Source organism: Silene latifolia, chromosome 9, assembly GCF_048544455.1.
Source record: "Silene latifolia isolate original U9 population chromosome 9, ASM4854445v1, whole genome shotgun sequence".
Taxonomy (NCBI): Eukaryota; Viridiplantae; Streptophyta; class Magnoliopsida; order Caryophyllales; family Caryophyllaceae; genus Silene; species Silene latifolia.
The window spans coordinates 122,877,851-122,901,469 of record NC_133534.1 but is presented as its reverse complement, the minus strand read 5'-3'; the positions used below and the strand labels follow the sequence as shown (position 1 = coordinate 122,901,469).

General features: G+C 36.6%; 1 non-coding gene across 1 annotated transcript; it reads right to left on the bottom strand.

The window, feature by feature from the left end:
• Window positions 1-23,087: 23,087 nt before the first annotated feature.
• LOC141602908 (small nucleolar RNA R71) lies at window positions 23,088-23,194 on the bottom strand. Its single transcript, XR_012524814.1, has one exon. It is a non-coding gene; the product is annotated as a small nucleolar RNA R71 (small nucleolar RNA).
• Between the last annotated feature and the right edge of the window lie 425 nt (window positions 23,195-23,619).

Here is a 23,619-nt window from a genome sequence, read left to right as displayed (position 1 = left end):
TCATTGAACTCAAATTGATTTCTTTTTGTTTTTGTGCCCATTCCCTTTGATGACAAAATGTATGGTAGAATATGGATGAATGATGGTTGCATGGTTTCAAGGGTCACCTTGGAATAAACGGTAGCCAAGGAGTTATCACACCACAAGGTACTCTTGACTAGGCCTTAATCCATGGGTCAAAGGATACTAGCATGACACATCCTAGGGTGTTTTACAAGCATTCTAACAAGCAAAGTCTTAAGAACAAAAAGCATCTACTAGGGCCTATATACACTTGTCAAGCTTCCCAAATAGACGGTTTCACAAAATTTTTCTAAACATGCAAACTACATGCCATGATGCAACTAACATTTATACATCCTAATGCAAATGATTCTACCAACTAATATGACAAATAAACTAAATGCAAGTCCTAAATTCACATTGTTATACCGCATCAATCAAAATAAAGCCACATAGTCATTAACATAAAGAGGAAAAAGGAGATTGGAAAGATCATACCATGCGGTCTTCAATATCCTCATGTCTCGGATGTGGCGTAGTCAATCAATGTGAACAAGGATGAACAAACACAATATATACAAGACTACAATACAAAGGAAATGAACAAGTTTTTGGATTTTTAAATTTTTCAAATTTTTATGGTTTTTGTTTTTATGAAATTAAAGAACATATTTTTGTGATTTTTCGAAAATTTTCAATTTTTATGAATTTTTGGAATATAAATTCCCATCCCCTACTTTATTTTGGACATTGTCCTCAATGTACATGTAGGAGTAGGAATGAAAAAGAAATACATGTTTTTGGATTTTTGATTTTTTTTTTTTTTTTTTTTTTTTTTTTTTTGAAATAAAGTACAAATGCAATGATATGGTATGAATGAATGCATGCTCTAACTAAATGCAATTCTATATGACATATATAACAAATGAATGCAATCTAAACTATACTATATGATGCATGATTTAAACTATGGTCACTTATGATCAAACCTCCCCAAACCGATTTAAACACTATTTCTAGTGTAGAAATGAATAGGTTTAGCCATTAGTGATTATGCATGAATTCTAGTCTATATGCAACTATCTACATGAATCATGTGGGATAAATACAATGCAAACTATACTATATGCAAATATACAAATTAATGGTTATTAAGGAACTCCATCAAACCAAGGATTATCAATAAACAATTTCATGGAAAATCATCACTAGCACTCAAAGCACGTAGAAGTCGGTCAAATTCTTGGGAGTGGGACATGAATAGGCATGCATAGCAACACAAGATTATGCAATGAAAGAATGCCCAAGTAAGAGACCGAACAAGCATGTCAAGAACATTATGACAAAAATTATAAGAAAAATGATGGATGGTAGGAACATGAAATGGGTAGTTGGTTGGCAATTCTCTCAACTCATCCTCCAAATAGTCAAAATCACCACATTCAATGCAAGTACTCTCATTATCATCCAAGGTGATTTTAAGGGTGTCTATTTGGGGTTCCCAAATGTCCTCATAATATTCCTCATCCCAACAAGGTCCATTATCAAAGGGGTTGTCGTAACAAGGCTCACCAAGTTCAACACAATTGTCTCCCTCAAATATGTCATCCTCAAAGGGTGAGTTTTCTCTCAAGCTCTCATCCATATCATTCTCACTTTGCCCATTAACATCAAATTCCATGGAGGTTGATTTCATTGAAACACAAGAAGAGTAGGATGACGGCATCCAAGCATTAGTTTCACAATCAAGAATGTACACCTCCTCATCATCACTGTCCTCATCTAGCACTCCATCATCCCAAGGTGGGGTAATTTTGTGGGCATAGTGGGTTGGCTCAAGGTTATATGAAGGTTTCTCATCCTCACAAGTCTCATTTTCATAGTTTTCCTCAATGAAGTTTTGAAATGTGGCTTTTATCGCTTCCATACCTTCCTTGGCACTCTCAAAGATGTCATGTACAATTTGCTTAAGACAATGGATGGTCATGAACTCAACAAATTCCCAAAATTCCTCACAACTCATCTCACAAATCCTACCACCACTCAAGTGAAATGCCAAGTTGCGAGTTTCAAGGTTCATGCCATTATAAACAACACAACATGCTTCATAATTTGAAAGAGTAAAACCATGATGCCAAGCATGAGTCATATAATCTTCAAATCTTGCAACATATTTATCAAATGATTCATTTTCATATTGCCAAAAAGTGAATGTAGACATGTTGAGCATGTGAAAAAGAACAAGTACAATAAAACTCAAGAAAAATAAGCACAACTAAAACTAGACAAAAGAACAATTCAAATAAACAACACCGTCCCCTAACGGCGCCATTTTGATGTGGAACGATGTCGTCACTCATCCAATCAAACACATTTATAATACTCAACATACAACTAGTTAGCGGTAAGTCGAGGTCGATCCATGGGACGGTGGTTACTCAAATTATTCAATCTAATTATGGTTATGCTTGGGGTTGTCACAATTATAATGGGTTGATGATTCTAATCTAATAGAAGCAATAAACAAGCAACAAAAGGAAAGATGTAAACAATTGATTAAAAATGCTAGGATATCATGGGGTCATAGGGGAATCATGGGAATTGATCATACAAACATGTTCTCAAATTATAAGCAAGCAATTATTGTTGTGATGGATTGAGTTGGGTTATATCTTACAATCCTAGGAAAGTTTGGGTCCCGGAGCCGAATCGATTAGATTGTACAACACCTACAAGTCGACTTAGTCTTCCCTACTCAACAACATGCATGGTCTAATGAGACTCGAGTTGGGTTATGGTCTAATGGTCTAATGAGATGGTAGTAAATGCAAGGATTCATAGGCTTAGCATTTCATCAAACATAACATGTGCATGAGTTGAGATCAAAACAAGCAAGCAAATAAACCATGAAAGCATATTAATTTAAGCTGAATCATTCCCCATGTTGGTTTCCCCTAATTACCCATTAATCCTAGCTAAGTAACTACTTACTAATGATCAAGTTTAACATGTTAATAAGGTTGTCAATCATACTAACATAATGAAACATGATGAATAAATGAAAGTAATTAACAATAATTAAGAAGGGATTAAGAGAATTATACCTATGGAGATTCCAAAATAATAATGCAAAGAATAATAGAAGAAATTGATGATTGATGGAAGGTTGTCAATCTCCCAATAATAACCCAATAATCTTCAATTACCCAATAATAAACTTGAATAATAAACTTGAACAATAATTAAGGAGAGATTAATGTGTAATTTGTGTGGAAAGATTGAGATTAATCTATTCTAATCTACTCCTAATCTAATCTAAGAGGAATTTCTAATCTAATAAAACTTGATGGTTTGATTATTACAAATGGGGTATTTATAGTGAAAATTAGGGAGGATGAATTAGGGTTAACTAAGGGCTAAACTAGTAATTACACTTTTTAAGTTGAGCAAGGAGACTCCGGTATTTTCTGAGAGAAGGGCTTCTCTCACGGAGCTTGAAGAACACAAAAATCACTGGAAAGGAATCCGAGCGGATTAGCCTCGGGACGGGCGGATTGTAGCAGGGGAATCCGAGCGGATTTGGAGCAAGACGCTCGGATTGTAGTGGGAGAATCCGAGCGGATTCAGAGCAATCCGAGCGGATTGTAGGGCAATCCGAGCGTCTTCAGCGCGGGACGCGCGGATTCTTGTACAGCTTCTTTGTTTGAGCTGGGATTGTAAAACGGACGTCATTTTCTCATCCGGACTCCTATTGGAGTGATTCAAAAGCCTAGATCGCTTGTTTTTTCGACGCCGTTCCATCTAGCATATTTTCAGAGCCAAAGGAGCAACCCTTGGTTTGCGTTTCGAGCGATTTCTTCATGCAATGCCTTCCTTGCTTTTCCTCCTTGCTTTAAACCTTATGACCCTTCTTTATACTCTTTATTCCTACATCATTGGTCATCATTCTTGCCTCCTCTTCATACTAGTCCATCTAATATCATCAATAAGCTTCCAAATATGCACGAAAGACGGGAATTTCCGCCTTATTATCTCCTTTTCTACAAAACATATGAAATTCGATAGAAAAGCAAATAGGAAGGTTTTGACGGATAAAATGGCCATGAAATGCTATAATAGTATGCAAAATAGGCTCAATTAGGGGACTAAATGTGCGCTAATTATGGTCACATCAATTAGTCCACCATCCGGGCATTAGAGTGTGGCACAAGGTCATAGGAAACACCATCATTGCAAGAAAAGACACCAACCACTTTACTAAGCTCGATTTTGTTCTTCTTGAGTCGGCCTTGAACGTTAGAAGGGAATTCACCAAGCCTTTCAACTCTCTAAGGCTTTTGATGGGTAGATGGCTAAATGTTGATTGTGGGAAGCAAGGCACTACCGTTATTGTGAATGGAGGTCTAGTCATTCTTTTGGCTAAATACTTTGATCCGAACTTCAACAAGGATAGCAAGTATGTGGCGAAGAAGGGTGGTTATCTCATTGATGTTGATACTATGATAAACAAGTACAAGTGGGTCTCTCATAACCCTCTTGACACCAAATATGGGTGGCTAATTAGTGAGGCTAGATCTTTTACTTTGCCTTCGAAGATTTATCGTTTAAGTGTCCACCGGACCAACTATCTCCTTCCCCTTTCAAAAGAGGCCGAATACATTATCCGACAACAAAAGGGTGAAATTGAAATGCCCTCCTCTTCAATTGTCACACCACCCTATCCTTTTAAGTACCAATAGTTCAAACCTGAAGGTGTTGAAGCAAGCAAAGATTATATGACTCTTCTTATGCAAGAGATGCACAAGAAAGCTTTCAAGGATCGGGAAGATGCTTACTTAGCCCAATATCCACCCCTCCTTCATTTAGCTAGGCAAGGACTACTTGATCCGTCATGTCCTTTGCCTAGTTGGGCGGATAGGGAAGTCTTTTTTCCGAGTGCATCTAGGGATGAGAGTCCGGGTGACAATGAGGTTGTTAGTGATGCGGTTGATGAGGATAATGATGATGAAGAGGCTAGTGAAGAAGAAGAAGAGGATGATGAACAAAGTGGACAACAAAGTAAAGAAGGAAGTGGTGATGAGTCCACTTCTATTGAGGAAGATGATGATAGTGATGATATGATGGAAGATTAGCAAGCTTTGGAGGCTCCTACCCTCTTGAGGTTTGTCTATTTCTCTCTTTGTTTTATTTATTTATCTTGATCATTGTTGGAGTAGTCCTAGCACCATAGAGGACTAACACCTCGGCCCATTGAGGTGTTCTCATTTTATTGTTCCCACTTTTTAAAAAACCCAAAATGACAAATTTAGTTTCATGTATTGCATCGTGTGTGCATGAACTACACCCAACCTTAGGACGTTATAAATAATGTCTAACTCGGTTTGGGGAAGTACATACATACACAACGGGAGGTAATCTAAATTATCCTCTCCGTCATAAACAAAAACCCATGCATCATGTAGTGTAGATTAGTGTAGCTTGCATTTAGTGTAGAATTCATGCATCATGCTTGCATGATTTCCCATCATTTTGGCCATTGAGGACAATCCCATATTAGTGTGGGGATGGGGAATTCTAAATTAACTTTTATTCAAAAATCCAAAAAAATTGAAAAATATCGAAAAAACCATAAAATTTGAAAAATTTGAAAATCCAAAAACAAGTTCATTTCCTTTGTAGTGTAGACTTGTATATATTGTGTTTGCTCTATCCTTGTTCACATTTATCGACTACGCCACATCCGAGACATGAGGATCATGAAGACCGCATGGTATGATCTTTCCAATCTCCTTTTTCCTCTATATGTTAATGACTATGTGGCTTTATTTTGATTGATGCGGTATAACAATGTGAATTTAGGACTAGCATTTAGTTTATATGTCATACTAGTTGGTAGAATCATTTGCATTAGGATGTTTATATGCTAGTTGCATCATGGCATGTAGTTTGCATGTTAGAAAATTTTGTGAAACCATTTACTTGGGAAGCTTGACAAGTGTATATAGGCCCTAGTAGATGCTTTTTGTTCTTAAGACTTTGCTTGATAGAATACTTGTAAAACACCCTAGGATATGTCATGCTAGTATCCTTTGACCCATGGATTAAGGCCTAGTCAAGAGTACCTTGTGGTGTGATAACTCCTTGGCTACCGTTTATTCCAAGATGACCCTTGAAACCATGCATCCATCCATCCATCATCAATGTTCTACCACAATTTTGTCATCAAAGGGAATGGGCACAAAAAGAAATCAATTTGAGTTCAATGAAATGAAAAGTGAAAGAAAGTTTGCAAAAAATTCATCAAATGAAAAGAGGAGCAAAAACAGAACTCCTAAAGCTTCAAATATAAGCCACCCTCACTACATATGGGGTGACTTTGAAAACGTTCAAAAAGAAATGCAAAGAAAGTTGTCAAGTGTTCAAAAGCCAAAAATCAAAAAGAAATGGCAAGAAACTGTTCTCAAATGTTATATGTCACATGAAATTAGTGGGAAAAACAAGAATAAAAGCAAACTCCCAAAGTGAAACTCAAATATCTATCGATCCCTTTATCCATCGTATCCATTTTTCTGCATGGTAGAGAGGAGACGACCCTTCTTCTTGTCTAGGCAATAGGGGGAATTCCGCGATCCTCCAGTGTTTCTAACACCATAGGGAGTCTATTCTTGACAAAAGCATTTAACGATTGAGGACAAAGGTACCCTAGCCTGACACAACTTGGAGGTGATTTATTGGTATCCTTCTAGGCTTAGTAGTTTGAACAAATTGCATCTCTGAAGGAATGTGTACCCTTGAATTGCTTCCCTTGTAGATAATTTCCGCCACTTAGATGAGGAAAGTGGCTATTCTTTTGTAGATGCATCCATTATTTGTTTTGTGTGCTTAATGTTTGGATGTGTCGCCATTTTGGCAAGACCCACCTTGCCTTGCAAGAAGGCATCCTACCTCATGGTTGCCTTGTTGTGAGTTGAAGGGGCGGAGTGAGACCCGCTAATTTTCTCATATCGGCTATGTTATTAGGTTAGTTTAAATAATGGTCCTAGTCTTCGTCACCTCTTTACTCGGAACGAGCAAAGGTTCGGTTTGGGGATATTTGATGTGACCATAATTAGAGCATATTTAGTCCCCGAATTAGCCTTGTTCCCATGCTTTTTAGTGCATATTTGGGTCATTTATTGTCTTTAGTTCTTTGTTTTGCATAATCTTTGAGGTTTTGTGTTCTTGGTAGGAAAGGAGTGCAAACCTTGCATTTTCATGCAAAATGAGACTAAATTGATTGAATTCAATGACCAAGCATCAAGGAGAGACAAGATTAGAAGGCCTTTGTACATATTATAGTAGATGGGCAATGATGAGAAAAGATCCTTGCATCCCCGAGGAAATCCCCAAGGATTGTATGAAGAAAAGGGAAGAAAAGAATAAGAAAGCACGCTGCATGACAACCCGTGCGTCTTCCCTAGAAGACGCCCGTCCTCCACCTTCACAATCCGTGCGTCTTCCTTACAAGACGCCCGGGCAGCAACCCCAGAAGACGCCCGTCTTCTCCCAAAGACGCATGGGCAGAGACACAGGAATCCGGCCGTCCCCAGCCTAAGACGCACGGATTCCAAGACTGCGCAAATTCGTTTCTTCAAACTTCAAGAAAGATGCCCATCCTTCAGAAAATACCGGCGTTTCCCTAAGTAGGGACTTAATCATCATTTAAGCCCTTAGTTAACCCTAATTCCTACACCTAATCCCCACTATAAATACCCCATTAGTCTAATTAGAAGAGCATGTTCTTCTTATCAATTCTTAGAGTAGTTAATATCAATCAAATCTCTCTTTAGTTTTGTAATCAACAATTAATCAAGTTTTAATACAAGTTTTATTTCCTTAATCTCTCTTTTGTTCATCCTTTATTTTGGGTAATTGAAGATTATTTGGGTTATTATTGGGAGATTGACAACCTCTCAATCAAGCATCAAGTACTTCTTTTATTCTTTGCTTTATTATTGGAATCATTAGTAGGTATAATTCTCTTAATCCCTTTTTAATTATTGCTAATTACTTTCATTTGTTCATCATATTTCACTGTGTTGGTATGATTGACAACCTTGCTAGCATGTTCAACATGATAATGAGTGAGTAGTTCCATAGCTAGGGATAATGGGTAATTAGGGGAAACCAACATGGGGAATGATTCATGCTTAAATTAATATGCTTTCATGGTTTATTTGCTTGCTTGTTTTGATCTCAACTCATGCACATGTTATGTTTGATGAAATGCGAGCCTATAAATCCTTGCATTTTTTACCCATCACCTACCTTCTCAATGAGACTTGTAAGACATAAACCAACTCGAGTCTCATTAGACCATGCATGTTGTTGAGTAGGGAAGACTAAGTCGACTTGTAGGTGTTGTACAATCTAATCGATTCGGCTCCGGGACCCAAACTTTCCTAGGATTGTAAGATATAACCCAACTCAATCCATCACAACAATAATTGCTTGCTTATAACTTGAGAACATATTTGTATGATCAATTCCCATGAATCCCCTATGACCCCATGACACCCTAGTGCTTTTTATCAATTGTTTACAACCCTTTTCAATTCATCTTGCTTGTTTACTTTCATTGCTATTTAGTTCAGTGACCTTCTACATCAACCCAAATTGTGACACCCCTAAGACACCACTAGTTTCAATAGAAATCTCATTTCAATTCCCGTCCCTTGGGATCCGACCTTTACTTGCCTCTTTACTAATTGTAGAGTTGTTTGTGACGCTATAAATTGTGTTTTGGTCTAGGTGCTCCTAACGACAAGTTACCGAAAAGATTTAGTCCGGCCATTCTTCCTTTCGTGATTCTTTTTGCAGACGGAGTCTATGCCTGAACAGTCTCTCTGGCTCAGAATCAGCTGAAACTAACTCCAACCTGTTTGACCTGGGCATACACAACAGCCTCCCCGGCAACGGCGCCAAAATTTGACAGGGCAGTCGTATACCTATCAAACATAACTAACTAAACTAACTATATAGCTAGGGAAGTCAGGTCGATCTCCTCAGGGAGGCAAGATATCTGTAAAGAGTCTGTCTATTTGGTCACAAAATGGGGTGGGGGGGGGGGGGGAGGGGGTTATAATTGATTTTCTAAACTAAAAGGTGTATGTGTTGGGAAATGTGTCCTCAACAATAGTGCGATCACATGATTTAAAAATCATTATTAAATCTCATATTAAGAATACGTGAGGGATGATTCTTTATACAGTCGACTGACCGTCATTAATCGGTAATGATTGGCTAACTAGAGTTTGACATTCCTGTCGTGTGACGGTGGTGGTCAGTTGATCCCTTTAGGTCACACCTATAGGATGAGGCCCAAATAGATAATTAATTAATTGTATGCGATACGAATTACTTAATTCCTTAATTGTGGGAGTGCAATTTTGCGTCTTATTTTAATGTGATTAAATAAGATTTAGTTTAGTAATTAAGTGTTAAATTACTAAATTAGTTGAGGTTTTAATATAAGTTTTGAGGTAGAAGTAATTAGTTATCTAAAGTTGCAATAAGTTGTAATTTTAACCAACTAGTAATTATGGGACCCATTATATGATGATATAATGATAGTATACTACTCAAAAAGTGGAGTGTATATAATATTATTAATTGTAATATTTAAGTGTTAAATGATTACATTAATAATTAATTATGTAAGATAATTAAATATATGACTTATAAGCATTTGTGGGACAAATGACAAAAGGCAAAAATGGACCAAAATAAGACCAATATTTCGGCCAAACTAAGAGCACAATAGATGCTCTTTTGTCTTATATTAATGTTGGTTATTGTGTGATTGTGACATATCACACTAGCCTTTACATACTACATCTTACACCTAGGCTTCCTACACTCTACCTACACTAAACAATAGAGTAAAAGCAAAAACACAAGATTCCCTACAAATGCATAAGGCCACCGGTTTTGGCCTTAAGGAATAGAGCATCATTTGCTCATTTTTCCTAGTGTGTGTGCTTGTGTTGTTTTTCTCTCTATTTTTCCTCATATGCTATTGCAATAAATTCTCTACTATACTAATACTCTCCAATCTATTACTAGAGGTAGTAATAAAAGAACATTAGTATTATTAAGGATATATTTCTACTACATATCTAGTTAATATTAGTAGGAATTTTTGGGATTAATCTTGGGTGCAATTTATTGGAGTGACTTCTATACTTGGAGTCTTAGGAGGATCATCCATCATATTTAGCTCAAGAACAAGTGAAGGAAGGTGACCTTACTTGTGCCCATTATTTCGAAACACCTAACAATGTAAGGAACATTGTTTTTCTTATAAATCTTTCATTTTGTTATGCATGCACTAGATCTAAAGAACAAATAATTAACAAGTTAATTAGTTCACTATTAGAAGAGTCTAATAATAGGTATATGAACCTAACAGTATGATGTGGAATGCAATGTCGTCGGGTCACATCTAATCAAAACACATTTATAAGACTCAACAAACTACTAGTTAGCGGTAAGTCGAGGTCGATCCATGGGATGATGTGCTTTGGGTTCTAAGTCTATCTATCTAAATTTATGCTTGTCACAATTGGTTGGGTTTGTAGTTATTTTCTAAACTAATAAAAGCAATAGAGTAAAACAAGCAATGAAACGGAAGATGTAAACAATTGATTAAAAGTGCTAGGATATCATGGGTTCATAGGGGATTCATGGTGTTGATCATACAAACATGTTTACAAAGTTGCAAGCAAGTAATGTTGTGGAGGAACCGAGTTGGTTTATGTCTTACGGTTCATAGGAAGAGTTGGGTCCCGAAGCCGAATCGATTAGATTGTACAACACCTACAAGTCGACTTACTTTCCTCCTATTCAACTTCTATGCATGGTCTAACAAGACTCTAGTCGGTTTATATCTTACAAGTCAAGTTGAGTAGATAAGGGATGGTTGTAAATGCAAGGATTCATAGGCTTAGCATTTCATCAAACATAACATGTGCATAAAGTTGACATCACAACAAGCAAGCAGTTTAATCATGTGAATATATTAGATTAAGCATGAATCAATCCCATGTTAGTTTCCCCTAATTACCCACTAATCCTAGCTAAAGAAACTACTCACTCATTATCATGGGAAACATGTCATTAATGGTGTCAATCATCACAACAAGTATAAACATGATAATAGAATGAAGAAATGAACAATAAAGATTAAAGAGTAAAGGAATTATACCAAACTTGAGATGATCCAAATAATAAAGCAAAGAATAATAGAAGAAACTTGATTGATTGATGAAGGGTTGTCAATCCTCCAATAATAACCCAATAATCTTCAATTACCCAAAAGTGTTGAACTTGAAATAATAAACTTGAACAATAATTAAGGAGAGATTAATGTGAGATTTGTGGAAAGATTGAGATTAATCTATTCTAATCTACTCCTAATCTAATCTCAGAAAGCTTTATTTAATCTAAAGAAACTTGATTATAGTCTAATAAAAACTTCATGGTTTGATTATTATAAATGGGGTATATATAGTAGGGATTCATTAGGTTAACTAAGGCTAAATTAGTAATTACACTTTTGAGTTTTAAGCAGGGAAACGCTGGTCTTTTTGGATGGATGGGCATCTCGGTGGAAGATGTCACGGTCCATCCGTCCAGGGAGGAAGACATGCGGATTAATGAGGTTGGGCACGGGCGTCTTCATGGGAATCCGCTCGGATTCTTTGGAGGAATCCGGGCGTCTTTGTTTCTTGGACGCACGGGTTGTCACTTCAGGACGGGCGTCTTGTGTGCAAGCCGCTCGTCTTCTGTGACAGAATCCTTTCTCTTCACTTTCTTTTTATTCTTGTAGAATTGGTCTTTAGTTCTCGCTTCCTCTTCATACTAGTCCATCAACATCCTCAAATAGCTTCCGAATATGCGCGAAAGACGGGAATTTCCCCCCTATTGTCTTCTCTCCTACAAAACATATGAAATGCGATAGAAAAGCAAATAGAAAGCATTTGACGAAAAAAATGGTCGTAGAATGTTATAATAGTATGCAAAATAGGCTCAATTAGGGGACTAAATGTGCGCAAATAATGATCATATCAAATATCCCCAAACCGAACCTTTACTCGTCCCGAGTAAAGAGGTGATAAAAACTAGTCCTTTATTTAAACTATCCTACTAATATAACCGATATGAGACAATTAGCGGGTCTCACTTCGGCCCTTCAACTCACAACAAGACAACCATGAGGTAGGACACTTCTTGCAAGGCAAGGTGGGTCTTGCCGAAATGGCGACACATCCAAGCATTAAGCACACAAAATCAAATAATGGATGCATCTACAAAAGAATAGCCACTTTTCTCATCTAAGTGGCGAAAATTATCTACAAGGGAAGCAATTCAAGGGTACACACTCCTTCATAGATGCAATTTCTTCAAACTACTAATCCTAGAAGGATACCAATAAATCACCTCCAAATTGTGTCAAACTAGGGTACCTTTGTCCTCAATCGTTAAATGCTTTTGTCAAGAATAGACTCCCTATGGTGTTAGAAACACTGGATGATCGCGGAATTCCCCTTCTTGCCTGGACAAGAAGAAGGGTCGTCCCCTCTCTACCATGCACAAAAATGGATACGATGGATAAAGGGATCAATAGATATTTGAGTTTCACTTTGGTAGTTTGCTTTTGTTTTTGTTTTTCCCCCCAATTTCTTGTGGCATATAACATTTGAGAACACTTTCTTTTGCCATTTCTTTTGATATTTGGCAATTTAATACTTGACAACTTTTCAACTTTTTGCATTTTCTTTTTGAAGATTTTCAAAGTCACCCCATATGTACTGAGGGTGACTTATATTTGAAGCTTTAGGAGTTCTATTTTTGCTCCTCTTTTCATTTGATGCATTTTTTTTTTACAAACTTTTTCTTTTCTTTTCTTTTCTTTTCATTTCTTGAACTCAAATTTGAATCATTTTTGTGACCATTCCCTTTGATGACAAAATGTGGTAGAACATGGATGAATGATGGTTGCATGGTTTCAAGGGTCACCTTGGAATAAACGGTAGCCAAGGAGTTATCACACCACAAGGTACTCTTGACTAGGCCTTAATCCATGGGTCAAAGGATACTAGCATGACACATCCTAGGTTGTTTTACAAGTATTCTAACAAGCAAAGTCTTAAGAAGAAAAAAGCATCTACTAGGGCCTATATACACTTGTCAAGCTTCCCAAGTAGACGGTTTCGCAAAAAATTTCTAACATGCAAACTACATGCCATGATGCAACTAACATATATACATCCTAATGCAAATGATTCTACCAACTAGTATGCCATATAAACTAAATGCAACTCCTAACAAAACATTGATACACAAACCGCAACAACAAAATACACCACATCCTCCTTGACATGTAAGCCCATCGTCCTCATATGAACAAAATGGAAATGGAAGGGAAGTAGAGATTAGAGCGATCATACCAAGCGGTCTTCATTTTCCCTTGCTAATGCCTCAAATGTAGTGTTGTATCTATGTGAGAAGAGAACAAAAGCACAAGTATATGCAATTCTACACTACTAAATTAAAGAACATGTTTTTGGTTTTTCAAAGTTTTAAATTTTTATGGATTTTTGTTTTTTGAATTTAAAGAACATATTTTTGCGATTTTTCTAAATTTTTCAATTTTTATGCATTTTTGGAATATAAATTCTCATCCCCCACTTTATTTTGGACATTGTCCTCAATGTACATGAAGGAGTAGGAATAAAAAGGAAATACATGTTTTTGGATTTTTCGATTTTATGGAAATTAAAGTGCTAATGCAATGATATGATATGAATGCATGCTCTAACTAAATGCAATTTTATATGTCATATATAACAAATGAATGCAATCTAAACTATATTATATGGTGCATGTTTTCTAGTAAACTATGGTCACCTATGATCAAACCTCCCTAAACCGATTTAAGCACTATTTCTAGTGTAGAAAAGGAATAGGTTTGGTCATTAGTGCCTATGCATGAATTCTAGTTTATATGCAACTATCAACATGAATCATGTGAAATATATTACAATGCAACTATACTATATGAACTAACTAATGCAAATGAGATATGATACAAATGCATGTGAAAACTACACTAAATGCAATGTATATACAAAAGAGAGAGGGAGAGAGGGGTATCATACAAATGGAGGTGGTGAGGTAGGCCTCTTTCACTCGTCATCCTCCTCATCTTGGTACCCATATTGGTGAGAGCTCCCGGCTTGGTCATACCCTCTTGCTTGGCCCCAATACCCTCCTTGGTCAAACTCTCCTCCTTGACTCGAGTACCTTCCACCTTGGGTAGAATGCTCTCCGCCATCGCAATCCTAAGCTTGGTTCCCTTGATTAGGGAACAAGTGTTGTGGTTGTGCCCAAGAGGGCTTAGGACCATTGGGGTCAATATACCCTTGTTGAGCCATGTTATAGTATTGGGGATAAAGGGCCAATTAGTTGTCGACCCTCCCTTCATGTACCCCGAGGTCCACTCTATTCATGAGTTTCATCAAATCATTAATACCCGAGGTATTGGGGATTTCCGGTCGGAATTCGGTATAAGGAGTAGGGTATGGTGGGATGGGCAAGGAAGGTGGGAGAGTAGGCCTTCCCGGTACCCCACGAGGTACTTCTTGTTGGCGGGGCGGCTCTTCTCTTTGAGGGGGATTGTCGAGAATTTGAATATCAAGGAGGTAGCTTGGTGGAGGCGAATATGGGCTCAATCTTGGGTCAATGCCCGGTATCTTCCAACCCTCAAGGGTGATTGAGGTGCATCCTTTGGTGTACCATTCTACACTCCCGTCTTGAGTGTAGTTACACCATCGGTGATGGGTGAAAACGGTGTGCTCATCAATCAAAGTCCTCCCCTCAAGAGGAGTATGGATCCCACGGGCGTTGAACCCGGGGCAAAGGTAGTTGGCCAAAATAGTATTTAGACCTCCCATTACGAAGGTCTTGAGTTGGGTGGTCCCTTGAGCAAAATCATGAAGCCTAGTAAGTATCTCAAGGGGTGCGTTGAAGTTGTAGCGCCTCGTCCCTCGAACATTCAAATAGGACTCAAGAAAAGTTAAATCAATGAGAGTACACCTATCTTGTTCGTACCTCCCATTGATGGTACCGGCCACAAAGCGCTCGGTGATTCAAATCACCGGATGTTGGATGGCGAAGGTATAGCATTGCTTTAAACCGGTAAAATTCCTCCTGGAAATAGCCCTCCAAAGATGGTCCACATCGAAATTATCGGGTTTATCGATATAGTTGGTGGGCATTTCAAGACCGAAAATGTAGGCAAATTGATCAAGGGAAAGACTTTGGTCTAGGTTGCACAACCTAAACTCCATGCCCACCGTTGTTCGTGTTGGAAATATATATCTCAATAGTTAACATATTCATATATGTTTTAATTAATTTAGTCATAAAATTAATTACAAATCTTATGCATGCAAACATAAATTAAAAGAGAAGAAATCATCAACCCTTACTAAGATTATTTCGGTTTCATGGGCACCAACAAGATCTCCTTCTTGTTAGTTCTTGAGCTTTCCTCATATGGATGAACAAAGATTCAAGTTTAGAATCTCTCCCAAAAGCATATACCCAAGGTAACCTCTTAAAAGATTAATATTATTTGATCTAGAACAATATTAATCTTACCAAAAATTGACCCAAAATATTGTTTTTGCTCTCTAGTATTTCGGCCAAGAGAAGGAAAGATGATGGATTATTTTCTATCTCTCTAAGTTCTAGTAATAATGTTAGAGAGTAGAATGAAATTACACTAGAAAAATATGTAGTGTAAAAGAGGAATGATTAAAGAAGAAACACTCTTCTTTTCTAGGTGGAAATCGAGTGGGGGGGAAGAAAGGACCCAATGCATGGCCAAGATGCTCTTCACAAAAGCAATTAGGCATGCAAAGCTAGTCTATTAGGTTAATCATCATGTTTTCCACTTAACATAATCAACACAATTTTATCCTAAATACTCCCTCCATTTCGGTACACATACATAAAATGGATGAGTCCATTTTATTTGTGATTTTGTCAATATGTCACATGTGATACATTTCATGACATCTTATTTATAAAATGTATTTTTAACCATTAAAAATCAACATATTAATAAAATATGTCACTTATAAAATTAACATGGTAATTCACAATTACATGTACCAAAAATGGTTTACCAATTTATAAATCACAACATCTTGTATTTATAATAAATTATTCATTCCGTTTCAATTGTTTCCGTAAACAATAATTTCATCTAAGTAATAAAACAATTCGATTACTTAGACCGTATCTTATTTAATCAAATTACAATGAGACACGTAAATATTACTTCCAAAATCGTCCGTTAATTTTAAGTAATTTAATTAACCCATTTCGTCATACGATCAATTAAATATTCAATTAAGAGTGTTACCCTTTAGGTATGACCTAAGGGGATCAACTGATCACCACCGTTGTACGACAGTAATGTCAAACTCTAGTCTGCCAATAACTACCGATATGTGTAGATCAGTTGACAGTTAAATATTACTTCCCAATTGTATTCTTTAAAATGAGACTTAAACATGTGATCATCATGATCGACAGTTGTGATCGCATTATTGTCGGAGGACACATATTCCAACAATCTCCCACTTGTCCTCGACAAGTGTGCATCACCAATTCTCTTGTCCTATTACTATCTCCCACTCAATTGAAGGTGTCTTTCAGGTCGTACTTGCAAGTGATCATATCGAGAGTGGTTTCCTCGATCTGGAGAATAACTGATTGACCGGATTTATCTGCCATAGATATTTTCCGAGCGTGGCCACGCATTTCCAGTTCATTACTCCTCGAGTGGCCCTAAGATATTGTTATAACCCTGACTAGGGGTGGACAATTCCTGTCGCACTCATTCCCTTCGACCAGCCACAGCCATCATAACCAAAAATATGCCCATTTGACCCCATTTACGAAGGTCGTAGTAACACAAATCAAAGTTAATCTTAAACTGTGCCATCTTAGGCGAATTGTCTTTAGTCAAAATAATCGACTCATTAGAATACTATAGTAGCTCTCTCCACGACCAGGCTATATAAATTTGCCAGAACTCTATAAGCGGTCATAAGGCCCGACAAAGTGTTCCTAACAGTCTGCCTATGTGATGGACTAGTCATCTCACATGACTCTATGGCACTTGAACTTGCCATCAATCGCATCACACTCTAGTCACTTCGAGACGTCACCTCATACAAGTGACTATGGGCGAATACTATGTTAATCCGAGTTCGCTTTAACGGGGTTCAATTGTCTCTACAACCCGTTTGGATGTAACAAAGTAAAAGAGAGTTTTTATATTTAAAAACTCGAACGACAAATGTGATTATCACATATGAAGAGTCAATAACTGATTATTACTTCATATTTTATAATCCATTTTCATCTTATATGTAGTTGTTCATTTCAATGCAATTGAAATGACATATGACATGACTTATCATGTTAAGCCTATGAGAAGGCTTTGGTTAGTAGATTTGATCAACTTCTTGTACCTTACTCAACCTTACTACATACTCGTTTTCCTTTATAATGTATACATTTGTATTACAAAACATTCTGAGTACGTGTCGAGATCCAATCAAGACATAGGCCTTCTAGCCTTAGAACAGCTCCCACTGTTTTCACAGTGTGCGGGACTCATCCTTCTTGCACATCCCATGATTGCAAGTGTACTCAATTTCCGTTGTAAATATTTCTCATTGTTCTTTATTGCCTAGAACGATTCTATAAAATCTATTTCTTAAATAACATAGCCATAATGGTATCTTAACCATCCTAATGTGTTTTGATTATGGTTTTGTCAGAAACCATGCGCAATCTCAATTGTCAATTGTCACTTGTGTAACACCCTTACACAAAATTGCATCAAAAACACTTTACATTACATCCTTAATGCTTCTGCAAGCACTTAAGGGTAATCTTTATGGCTTACTTGGTAATTATTACTTAAATTCGATTTGATCAATTCATCATACTCAAAGTATATGAAGTGTTATACATCATTTCCTATTTAATTGATTCGGCAGCGGAAGCAAATGGAATCAATGAAATATGTTCAACTCGATTGACCTTAGTGATGAATCTTGTCAACATAAGACTTCTTATTTGACGCTAATATCATGTAGATTTATTTTCATAAATCTGGATATTAAAGATGTATTATATTACTCCAAAAGTCTTAAATCATTCTCAATGATCAATATGTCATCCACATGTAAGACTAATTAAAATTTTCGTAACTCCCACTAAACCTTATGTATAAACACAACTTCTCGACTTATCGAGAAAGGTTTCATAACATGATTAAAACATTGATTCCAACTCATTGATGTCCTACTTAAGACAATCTCTTAAGTCGCACATTATCTTAGGATTGTAAGAATCTATAAAACTCATGACATGTATTGAATACATTCCTTCTAATTGAAGAAGTGGGTTTTAGATTTACTCGTTATATGTACATCATCATAATGAAATACAATACCTAAGAAGATCCGAATAGTGCAAAACACTTTGCAACTAATCAAGCTTTGATATCTCTCTTGGATATCCAACAATTCCACTCGGAATTTATTTCGGACTTTCATGGCTCTAAGCCTTGTATTGAGTTGTGACTTAAACATTCTCATGTAAGTCAAATGTTCATTACTTTCCAAAAGTAATCAACTTGAATCAAACAATTTCATTGTAAGTTGTAAGCTCTTTTACTTTCTTAAAAGTAACATGAATTCATCATTTTCAACAAGTGACGAAACAACGTTTTACACAAAACGTCTCATGTAGCCAAGAAAGACCAGTTTCTTGCGACATAACATCCTTTGACATAATACAATTTGTGGCTCTTGAATATTTTCTCCCACTCTGTCTTCTATAAATAAACTTGTATTTTAGAAAGACAGCTTCACGAGCCACAATCTCGTTGTACTCGTGATTATAGTAAGAAAAATGAGCATTTGTTTCTTTTGAAAAACTTACAAACATGGTACCCTACCATTTCATATCTTATATGATTCGTTTTAGATTTAGTGGAAAAATAATTTAGACAAAATGATAAATTCCCCAAAAGGAACAAGTCGTTGTACTCGTGATTATAGTAAGAAAAAAGAGCATTTGTTTCTTTTGAAAAACTTACAAACATGGTACCCTACCATTTCATATCTTATATGATTCGTTTTAGATTTAGTGGAAAAATAATTTAGACAAAATGATAAATTCCCCAAAAGGATCAAGTAACTCAAAGTAACTTGATCGAAGTCCAAACCATATCGAATAGCGTTTGTTTTCTTATCCAACCACACATTATCCCATAATGTGTGTTGAGAGAGATTATCTTGTGATACTATATCACATTTCATTTGGCTTATATCAAGGTCTTCACTTTGATAATCCCATCACGACTAAATCGTGATTGCTTGAACTCTTTAAACTTCTTCAAAGATTTCTCTATTTACCTTATTAAGTGAACACATTAGCGTCAACTTAAATCGTTGGTAAAAGTAAATGATCAACCTATTTTGGATCAATGATTTACAACCTTGATCTCCTTTTCAACCAAAAAGGCACGATACATCTTGCTTTGAATACAAGATACGCATATACCATAAGATCTAATGGTTTCAAGAGTACTCGATAACTCTTTGCGTTCATCATTCCAGAAACTAAGGTTTAATCTTGGGTTACCAATTTGAGTCTTGCATCATCTACATGATATATTATTCTAGTTTGGTTTAGAATATAATCACCTTGATAATGGGCTAGCCATACATAAAATCATGGTGTATAGGGTCACAAAAGTGAAACCTCTTTTGTATCTTAACAAGTTTATATTCTTATTTAGAGTTTATGCACTTAATAGTCGTAATTAAGTATAACTATAAACCCAAAACTAGATTGAATACACAATGACTCTATCTCTCAACATCATTGTTGCTAGTCGTCATATTCTAATCATCCTATGTATCAAACATAATGATGAAAACCACCACCGGTTTCTAATATTGACGAAATAGTACTAGCAATATTTATGTCAATCTAATAAATAAAGAACTAAGTCTTATTAGATGTCCCAAAACTAACTTGCTTATTCTTTAACAACTTGGGGTAGTTTTCTTTCTAGTGTCCAACATTTAAGACAATGGAAACTTTATTGGTCGGGATTGATAGGTTTAGTATCGTTATTCTCAATAACTTTACTTTTAACATTACCTTGTATCAATTCCATTCTAATTTTTACTTCTTGAACCTCGCCCTTTTCTTAACGGTTTAAGAGAATGCTCCCACTCATTTCAATGAATCTTTGCTTAGAGAAGCAAAATTGAATTTCATGAAGACTACTCTTCAATTCGTTTGTTTAGTCTTAAAACTTTCATTAAAGTGGTTGCGGTATTTTGGTCAATTTTGATTTCAAAGAAATATAGTTACCCAAAATGTTTCAAAGTACTTATCTCAATTAAGCTTGTGAGAAACAATCCATTGTAAGTAGATGTGTTAGTCAAGAATCAAAAACCTGTTTGATAATGAATAACTTTAATCTATACTCTTTGATGTGACCATAATTAGAGCATATTTAGTCCCCGAATTAGCCTTGTTCCCATGCTTTTTAGTGCATATTTGGGTCATTTATTGTCTTTAGTTCTTTGTTTTGCATATTCTTTGAGGTTTTGTGTCCTTGGTAGGAAAGGAGTGCAAACCTTGCATTTTCATGGCAAAACGAGACTAAATTGATTGAATTCAATGACCAAGCATCAAGGAGAGACAAGATTAGAAGGCCTTTGTACATACTATAGTAGATGGGCAATGATGAGGAAAGATCCTTGCATCCCCGAGGAAATCCCCAAGGATTTTATGAAGAAAAGGGAAGAAAAGAAGAAGAAATGTGACTGTCCAGCAATCCGTGTGGATTGTCCTGAAGACGCCCGTCTTCCACCTTCACAATACGTGCGTCTTCACTCCAAGACGCCCGGGCAGCAACCCAGAAGACGCCCGTCTTCTCCCCAAGACGCCCGAGCAGAGACCCACGAATCCGGCCGTCCCGTGCTAAAGACGCACGGATTCCAAGGAAGCACAACTTCGTCTTCTTTAAGCTTCAAGAAAGATGCCCATCCTTCCAAAAATACCGGCGTTTCCTTAAGTAGGGACTTAATCGTCATTTAAGCCCTTAGTTAACCCTAATTCCTACACCTTATCCCCACTATAAATACCCCATTAGTCTAATTAGAAGATCATGTTCTTCTTAGCAATCTTTAGTATAGTTAATATCAATCAAATCTCTTTTTAATATTGTAATCAACAATTAATCAAGTTTTAATACAAGTTTTATTTCCTTAATCTCTCTTTTGTTCATCCTTTATTTTCGGTAATTGAAGATTATTTGGGTTATTATTGGGAGATTGACAACCTCTCAATCAAGCATCAAGTACTTCTTTTATTCTTTGCTTTATTGTTGGAATCATTAGTAGGTATTATTCTCTTAATCCCTTTTTAATTATTGCTAATTACTTTCATTTATTCATCATGTTTCACTTTGTTGGTATGATTGACAACCTTGCTAGCATGTTCAATATGATAATGAGTGAGTAGTACCTTAGCTAGGGTTAATGGGTAATTAGGGGAAACCAACATGGGGAATGATTCATGCTTAAATTAATATGCTTTCATGGTTTATTTGCTTGCTTGTTATGATCTCAACTCATGCACATGTTATGTTTGATGAAATGCGAGCCTATGAATCCTTGCATTTTTTACCCATCACCTATCATTTCAATGAGACTTGTAAGACATAAACCAACTCGAGTCTCATTAGACCATGCATGTTGTTGAGTAGGGAAGACTAAGTCGACTTGTAGGTGTTGTACAATCTAATCGATTCGGCTCCGGGACCCAAACTTTCCTAGGATTGTAAGATATAACCTAACTCAATCCATCACAACAATAATTGCTTGCTTATAATTTGAGAACATGTTTGTATGATCAATTCCCATGAATCCCCTATGACCCCATGATACCCTAGTGCTTTTTATCAATTGTTTACAACCCTTTTTAATTCATCTTGCTTGTTTACTTTCATTGCTATTTAGTTTAGTGACCTTCTACATCAACCCAAATTGTGACACCCCTAAGACACCACTAGTTGCAATAGAAATCTAATCTCAATTCCCGTCCCTTGGGATCCGACCTTTACTTGCCTCTTTACTAATTGTAGAGTTGTTTGTGAAGCTATAAATTGTGTTTTGGACTAGGTGCTCCTAACGACAAGTTACCGAAAAGATTTAGTCCGACCAAAAATGGCGTCGTTGCCGGGGACGGTGTTAACTTGATTTAGATTTTCTTATATTGTTGTTAGTTGTGTCTTTCTTTGCCTTGGGGAAGTAAAACTCCTCATGGTTTGTTCTAATTGTTTTCAAGTTGTTTGATATTTTGCATGTCTAGAAGGTCACAAGGTGACTTGTTACCTTTTGATCGTGAAATTGAACGAACTTTGACAACCAATAGAAGACTTGCTAGGAGAAATTTGAGAGGTATTGGTGAGGTTGTAGATATTCAACCAACTATTGAGTTCATCAACCCTTTTGCAAGAGAAGGTGAGGAGAACCCAACACAAAATCAACCCACAATGCCTAAGTTTTCATCACATTCTGTACCCACCGAGGAGAACCTACCCAATGGTACTCCCACACCACAACATCTAATCGGAAATTTCATTGCCAAATCCGCATTTATCCAATTAGTCGAAAGAAGCCAATTTGGGGGGGATGCCTAGTGAAGACCCTCACTCTCATATGGAGACCTTTTGTGACTATTGTGATGCGATTTCTCAAACCGGTGTAACTCAAGACCAAATTCGATGGGTCTTATTTCCTTTTTCTCTAATTGGCACCGCGAAACAATGGTTGAAGGGCCTTGATAAGGCCACTCTCGGAATTGATTCTTGGAAGAAGTTGGCTCTAGCTTTCTACAAAAAGTTCTATCCACCGGAAAAGACTAACATGCTAAGAGCTCAAATTACGGGTTTTAAGCAAAGGGATGAAGAATCTTTGTATGAAGCTTGGGAGCGGTTCAAAGGAATTTGTCGCTCATGTCCTCACCATGGACTTAGCGAGTGGTTCTTGGTACAACAATTTTGGAACGGTCTATATGAAGATTCAAGGAACATTCTCAACATGGGATCAAATGGAATGTTCACCGAAGTTGATGACAATCAAACTTGGAACAAAATTGAGGAAATGGCGGTCCATAACTCACAATATAGTAGACCTCACAAGGCTACTAGAGGAGGAAAACATGAAGTGGACTCTGTTACTCAATTGGGTGCTCAACTTAGTGCTCACATTGATACCATCAATTTGAAGTTTGAAAAGGCTATGGCTAGACTTGAAGAAGCCTCAAAATCACTAAAGTATCATTTTAATGCCATGACAGCATATTCATCAATCCCAAGTGGGATATGTGAGAATTGTGGAACTTTGGGACATGACCCAAGTGAATGTTGGGGAACAAATGAACAAGTGAATGTTTTCC